General features: G+C 59.5%; 1 pseudogene; it reads left to right on the forward strand.

Moving 5' to 3' along the window:
- Positions 1-356: 356 nt before the first annotated feature.
- LOC149123624 (apolipoprotein L6-like) lies at positions 357-1,353 on the forward strand (annotated as a pseudogene).
- Positions 1,354-7,872: the final 6,519 nt, after the last annotated feature.

Genomic DNA, 7,872 nt, shown 5'->3' on the forward strand with positions numbered 1-7,872 from the left:
CCGTCAACCACACAGGCACACGTGTGGCAGCCAAAGCCAAGGTCATGCCCGTTGAGGAGGCTTCCTCCAACACACCCTCCTCCCTCTGACTGCCCTCCCCTGGCCGCACCTGCTCTCTCCTCTTCCTTCCTCCTTGCCCGGATCTCTCCCTGCTTTGACCCTGGGATTCTTGACTTTGGGAAGGAGCTTAGCACTGAGCAAGGCTGGGCTGCCTCCCAGTCACCCTCCCACTGCCCCTCTCATGGACCCGGGAGCTCTGGGCGATGTTGAGTTTCTCAAACCCCGGGGGGATTTCACAGGGCACTGTTCGGGGGCGGTGTGGGGGGTGGACTGCAAGGTCGGGAGGAGGGGCAGGGATGTCCAGGAGCCACGTGGGCCAGGTGAGCTGGGAGCTGACGCCCACCCCCCACCCCCACACTGATCCGCAGAGCTGAGGGCGGCGCAGCTCGGCGTGAAGATGCGGAGCCGGAAGGTGGGGATCGGTGCGCCAGAGGAAGCCATGGCGGACGACCTTGACGTAGCCCACAAGGCAGTCACCCAGAGCAGCGTGGCGGCCGACTCCCCGGCTGTCCTCTGCAGGCGCCGGCGTGCTGGGGTCAGCCCTCGCTCCGGCAACAGCAGGAGGAAGCCCGGTGCTCTCGGCTGCCGGCCAAGGTCTGGGCACCGTGGCTGTGGTCACCAGCATCCCGGTCAGCGTGTTACAGCACACTCAGAGTAAAAAAGCCTGGGCTCCGGCCAGCAGCCTGGTGCCCACGGGTCCGCCGGAGGCCAGGAAGCTCCCTGGGTTCATGGAGGCTGGTAAGATCACTTACAACTGTGGAAGCACTGCCCAGGTTATCAGGAAGAACATCCGGGCCTTTCGGGTGGCCAGAACCCACCCGCACCTGTCCACGGGCCAGGTCTCAGCCAGAACGAGCAAGCAGGTGCAGAAGGTCTTCGAGGGCATGGCGCTGGCCGTGTCCAGAACCACTCGCGGGCTGGGGGGCGCAGTGGCCATCATGTCCCTTTGCCGCTCTCTCACAGGTCTGGGAGGAACTGCAGGACGGGGCAAGGGCAGAGTCTGCCGAAGAGCTGAGGGCCTTGGCGTCGAAGCTGGAGGAGGAGCTGACCAAGCTCAGCCGGGTCTGCGGGAGCCTGCAGCAGGAGAGGCTGGGTGCACTGGGGTCGGCTGGGGAGGTGTTGACTGGGTCACGGCTTGGCAGGAGGGGTTAAAGGAGTGTGTGTGTGTGTGTGTGTGTGCGCGCACGTGCACCGTGCATGTGTGGGGGTGTGAAGTCTGCGTGGATGCTCCTGGATGGCTGTGGGCCCTGCAGCTCCAGACAGGATCAGGCTCACCCAGACAGGACAGGTGATGCTTTCTGCCTTGCCCAGGAGGGACCCTAAGGCCCTGGGAAGGAGGTGTCCCCAGCTTCACAGAGATGGACACGGAGCCAGCGGGAGTGCCACAGACTGCGCCGTGTCCCCTAGTGCCTGTTCATGGGCTGACGCGCGGAGCCCTCAGGTGGCCGTATTTGGAGATGGTGCCTTGGGGAGGTGATCAGGGTTGAATGAGCCCGTGGCGGGGAGGGGTCCTGGTCAGAAGGGACCGAGGGAGGAATTGAGAGTGGCCCCCACCCTGCCAGCCCGTGTTGCCCAAAGGAAAGTCAGGAAGGAAGTGCCCCCCCGCTCCGGAACCGAGTGGGCCAGTGCCTTGATCCAGGACTCCTGGCCTGGGAGAGCATAGTGTCGCCGTAGGGCCCGTCGGAGGCAGCTGCCCAGGGCGACGGAGACAGGGCGGCCGCGTCGATGCCAAGTGTCTGAGTCTCCGCCAGCCATAACAGCCTCTCTCAGACTGGGAGAGCCCCGGAAAAGCGCTGCCCCCACTTGCTGGGGCCGGGGGAGGTTGCACCGGGGGCGTCAGCCCAGCCGGCCGGCTGGCTCCTTCTGCGCCCGCCTGGCTGGCGAGGGCTTGCTCTCCGCCCCGAAAACAGCTCCCATTCGCTGCCTTCTCGTACTGCGGCTGGCAGGGGAATGGGATGGGACACAAGCCCCCGATCTCAGAGCCAGGCCGGTGACGGACAGGCTGGTGACCCGTCCTGGTTGGGGCTGTCCACTCCCCCGCCAGGCTGAGCCTGAGCGCCTGCGGCTGTCCTCTGATGGACATTCGTGGATTTTACACGTGATTGATTATTTTTACATGTTAACGCGTGCATAGTAGCAGCAGTGTGTTTGGGTTTTTTACAGACGCTTTCACAGAAAGGCCTCCAGGGGCATCTAAGGAGAGCCGTGAGGACCCCGCCTCAGACTGCGTGGGGGTCCCCATGCTGAGAGGGGCAAAGACCAGCCAAAGGCCCCGGGGTAGGGGCACAAGCAACGCAAGCAGAACAGGTGCCTGGACACCTGGCAGCCGGCAAGTCCCCGTGGGCCCTTGGCCTTGGAAGCGACGAGTCCACCTAAGGGGCATTGTCAGCCCTCCGTGAAGGGTCCGAGGGCCGCCCTGCCCCCAGCACCCCTCCACTGCCCCACGCTCACTCCCGGGGCTGCTGGAGTCCCTGTCACTGGCCTGGACGCCACACGTAGTCCTGTGCTGCACGGCCGCCCGCCTGCCCGCCCCCAGCAAGAGCCAGCAAGTGGACAGGAGGCCCCTGGGTCAAGGCCATTCGCGTCCTCCCGTCCTCTCTTCCGTGTCAGCTCACCTCCTGGCTGCTTCTCTCCCTCCTGCCCCAGCAGTAAGTGCTGGCCCAGCGCCCGGTTCGCAGACGGAAGCAAGGACCTCACCTGCTGGCCAGATTCCAGCCCCTCTGCCTCCCCCACCCCCACGTCCACGTCCTGTCTGAGCTCCCTTGGGACCTGGTGACCTTGAGAGGCCCTCTGTGTTGCCCGATCACCTCGCTGAACTTTTTTTTTTCTCTTTTCTGTGCTTTAGCTGCTGTTTTGAAAGTAGTGCCTGGGTGTAACACACACTTTATATCTGTCTATCTATCTATCTGTATGTATGTATACATGTATATATATAGATATATCTGAAAGGCAGAGTTACGGAGAGAAGGAGATACAGAAAGAAAGAGGGAGGGGGAGAGAGAGAAAGAGAGAGACTGAGATTGCATCCACTGGTTCACTCCTGAAATGGCCTCAATGGCCAGGGCGGGGCCAGGCCAGAGCCAGGAGCCAGGAGCTTCATCCAGGTCTCCCACATGGGAGCAGGGGCCCAAGCACTTGGGCCGTCTTCCACTCCTTTCCCAGGCCATAGCAGAGAGTGGGATCGGAAGTGGAGCAGGTGGGACTCGAACCGGCACCCATGTGGGATGCTGGCACAGCAGGCGGCAGCTTTACCTGCTATGCCACAATTCCAGGCCCCTACCTACAATTTTTTAAATTCAGGAAAGTGAAACATAGGGGCAGAAAAATTGTACCAGCCGAGGTGACAGCTGTTGGAGCTCACATAGGATTTCCTTGCCGTGCCTTCTTGCTTCGGGTGTTGCCGTTAGAGTGTGCGCCGGGTGCCCGCCCAGGCTGCGGTTGTAAGTGGGTGTTGTGCAAGCCCCGGAGGTTTCTCTCCGCTTCCCGATCCCCTCCCGTGCCCACAGGTCTCCGACTTCCCTCCCGCTTGCCCACTGTGTGCCGTGCCCACTCCACGCTTTGCTTCTTTTCACCAGCACTGTTTCTTAGCTTGCGAAATATTCTCTTGACCGTAGGCATGCTCTTTCATTGAGCTGGGGAATGGTCAGCCGGCAGCTGTCCCACATCAACTTGGAGGGCTCCTATAAGAAGAGGGGTTTAAGCCGGTGCCACGGCTCACTAGGCTAATCCTCCGCCTTGTGGCACCAGCACCCCAGGTTCTAGTCCTGGTCGGGGCGCCAGATTCTGTCCTGGTTGCCCCTCTTCCAGGCAAGCTCTCTGCTGTGGCCAGGGAGTGCAGTGGAGGATGGCCCAAGTGCTTGGGCCCTGCACCCCATGGGAGACCAGGAAAAGCACCTGGCTCCTGCCATCGGATCAGCGCGGTGCGCTGGCCGCGGCGGCCATTGGAGCGTGAACCAATGGCAAAGGAAGATCTTTCTCTCTGTCTCTCTCACTGTCCACTCTGCCTGTCAAAAAATAAAAAGAAGAGGGGTTTGTGTAGCAGTGCTGGGGCGTCAGGGACGTCTGGACCCAGAGGATGAAGCTTCTGCTCCGACTTCCTGTTGATGTCCCACCTGGAAGACTTGCGGAGCTCCTGGCTCCTGGCGTCAGCCTGGCCCAAGCTCCAGCTGTTGCAGCCGTTTGGAGAGTGAACCAGCAGGTGGAAGATCTCTCTCTCTCTCTCTCTCTCTCTCTCTCTCTCTCTGACTCTGCCTTTCGAATAATTCTTAAAAAGCAAAAAGATTTATTTCTTTATTTGAAAGACACAGAAGATCTTCCTTGTAGTGACTCACTCCCCAGATGGCCTCAACAGCTGGGGTTAGGCCAGGCCAAAGCCAAGAGCCTGGAACTCCATCCAGGTCTCCCAGGCAGGCGGCAGGGGCCCAAGGATTCAGGCCACCTTCGGCTACCTTCCCGGGCGCGTGAGCAGGGAGCTGGGAGCTGGACAGAAGCAGAGCAGCCGAGACAAAAACCTGCAACATGGGACTCTGGCGTCACAGGCAGTGGCTTAGCCCGCTGTGCCACTACTCCGGCCCCCAGAAAGCATTTAAAAATAAGTCCTCCAAAATGTCCTGGGGCTTCTGTCCGCCTGTCCATCCGGCAGACAGACTCTCACCACGTGCCAGCAGGGGGCAGAAGCCTGGGGCGCACCCTGAGTGCTCAGGGCTGGGTGCCTCGCCTTTGCCTGCTGTGCTGGCTGAATGGGCCACGGTTTGGAGAAAGGAGAGGAGGGGCCTGCACTGGGCCTTTAGCAGGTTCCCCAGACCCCCGGGGCTCTGAGCCCTCCTGCCGCCTCGTCTCCCCCTCCTGGGCCCTGTGCTTCTACGAGATTCCACCCGGGAGGCCACCCGTGGCCAAGTGCGTGAGTCTCTGCCACCCACCGGGGAGCCCTGGGACCGAGGTCTGGGCTCCTGGTGCTGGGGGACTGAGCCAGCAGATGGGGGATCTCGGGGAGTCTGTCTCTCTGCCATTCAAATCAACGAAGATTTACACACACACGCATGCGCGCACATGCACGCTCTGGCTGTCACCGTGGCAAACGCGTGCTCCCTTCACATGTTAACTGTCAGAAGGAGCTGGGAGTGGTGTGGTTGATCCTGTGGCTGGTCTCGTGGCTTCTCCGGCTAACGGAGAACAAGACAAGAAGTGGTTACCATGAGACCCAGCGGAGGTGACATGCGTGGGCTTCTGTGTCGTTCACTGGAACATCATTGATTCCACACTGCAGTACTTTGTTTTCCAGGAGACTTCTCGGGCTTGCTGCGTGTGGGTAAAGTGTTGTTTTTGTTTGTTTGTTTTTGTTTTTGTTTTTGTTTTTTTGACAGGCAGAGTGGACAGTGAGAGAGAGAGAGACAGAGAGAAAGGTCTTCCTTTGCCGTTGGTTCACCCTCCAATGGCCGCCATGGCCAGCGCACTGCGGCCGGCGCACCGTGCTGATCTGAAGCCAGGAGCCAGGTGCTTCTCCTGGTCTCCCATGGGGTGCAGGGCCCAAGCACTTGGGCCATCCTCCACTGCACTCCCTGGCCACAGCAGAGAGCTGGCCTGGAAGAGGGGCAACCGGGACAGAATCCGGCGCCCCGACCAGGACTAGAACCCGGGGTGCCGGCGCTGCAAGGCGGAGGATTAGCCTAGTGAGCCGTGGTGCCAGCCTAAAGTGTGTTCTTACAACCAGCGGCGAAAGCATGTCCCTGGTTCCTACTGAATCCCTGCAGAATGAAAACACGGTGCGTATTTTGGTTTGTCGTGGCTCTTGGCAACTGCAGATCCGTCCTCTGTAACAGAAGACTGAGACTCTGGCATGGTTAACATGGGCCCCGAACAGCCTCTCAGTGGGCAATGAATACAGTCACTCCCTCGCAGATCTTGAAAATCCCAAAGATTAGGTACTCTAGTTGGAAAAAACAATGCAAGCCTGTCCTGGGTAGGCTTCTAACTCTGGAGGTTTTCTGAATTTGAGATGCTCTGTGGTAGCACAGAGCCAGCCAGACGGTCTCCCTGAGGCTGTCGCTCTGTTCGTTGCTGTTAAGATAAGGCTCAGCAGTTTGCACCCACAGACACACAAAGGATGGGGTCCTGTGTGAGTACTAGTTTTACAGTTAATTCGCATAGTACAACTCATTAAGGACAGAGGTCCTGCATGGGGAGCAGGTGCACAGGGACTCCCGTTGTTGATTTAACAATTGACACTTATTTATGACGTCAGTCATCACCCGAGGCTCTTGCCATGAGCTGCCAAGGCCACGAAGGCCTCTTGAGTCCCCAAACCCTACTTAGTATAGAGTTGGTCTTCTGCTTATAAAGATAATTAAAAATGAATCTTAATGAAGGATGGGAGAGGAGTAGGAGGTGGAATGGTTTGGGGGTGGGAGGGCGGGAATGGAGGGAAGAACCCCTATAATCCAGAACTTGTAGCTATGGAATTATATTTATTAAATAAAAGCTTTCTATGAAAAAAGATGCAGGCTCCATCTGTCTCGTTGTCGGTCTTGCCGCGTATTTTCCTGTCTGAGCTTTGTGCCTTCTGCCTGCCGCGATTCTCCCAGCTCGGGGCTGGCTGTCCCCTGCACCTGGTAGTCGTTTTCAGCAATGGACTTGGGAGCACCCGGCCTGAGGAGCCCCCCTCCCACCTTTCTGCTGCTCAGATGTGCAGTTTCCAGACCCCGACTCCCAATCCTCAGTCTCCCCGCCACCCCTCGCCGCCGCGTGGGACCAGATGAGACCAAGCAGCCAGGACCAAGTGAGTCCAGGTGGTGTGGGGCCAACAGGGCTGCGGGATGAGTGGTGACAAGGGTGGGAGGCTGGAGGCAGAGGTGGCGGCACGGAGGTCAGCGCCGCGCCCGAGCCGGAAGCTGAGAGCCTGCCAGGAAGGGTTCTTGGGCACGGTCATCCGACAGCAGCTGTCACCAGGCTGCCCGAGCCGCGGCCTCCACTGAGGGCCCAGGGCTGGTGATCCTGCCGCCGTGGGCTGGAATCCAGACACACAGGCCCCGGGCCGGGGTGGCCGGGCCCCAGGGGGCTCGTTGTGAGCAAGAGGCAAGGGATGGGCTGAAAACGTTGACTCCGAATCTAAAATATGAAATGCCTGATGGGGCATTTTCCTATTTCTTCCATCTTTTTTTTTTTTTTTAAAGAAAGATTGATTTATTTACTTGAAAGAGTTACAGAGAGAGAGGGAAGGCGGGAGAGAGAGAGCGCTTTCATCTGCTGGTTCACTCCCCGACATGGCCGTGATGGCGAGGGCTGAGCCAGGTGGAAGCCAGGAGCCAGAAGCTTCATCGGGGTCTCCCATGTGAGTGGCGGGGGCCCAAGCACTTGGGCCATCTTCTACTGCTTTCCCCGGGTGCGTTAGCAGGGAGCTGGGTCAGACGTGGAGCAGCGGGGACGTGAACCGGTGCCGACGTGGGATTCTAGCGGCACAGGTGGTGGCTTCCCCCGCTACACCACAATGCCAGCCCCGTGATGGTGTATTTTCCAAAGAATCTGGACATTGTCACCCGAGGCTGGCTGGCTTATTGGAGAACAGTGGCGGCCGCCTGGGACACAGTGCGGGAGGCAGAGTGGTCACTCGTGGGCAGCCCACGGCGTGTGTTCTGCCATCGGTGGCTGTTTGGGAAACACTGAGCCACGTGATCCGATCATCCAAACATTACTCTGCAACTTCTATCACTGTTAGATGCAGCCACCCGTAGCAGGGTAAGCCTCTGCCCGCGACGCCGCGTCCCACATGTGCGCCTGTTCAAGTCCCAGCTGCTCCGGTGCCTGGGAGGGCAGCAG

This window comes from Oryctolagus cuniculus, chromosome 11 (genome assembly GCF_051225735.1).
Source record: "Oryctolagus cuniculus isolate XC-2025 breed Fujian yellow rabbit chromosome 11, ASM5122573v1, whole genome shotgun sequence".
Classification (NCBI taxonomy): Eukaryota; Metazoa; Chordata; class Mammalia; order Lagomorpha; family Leporidae; genus Oryctolagus; species Oryctolagus cuniculus.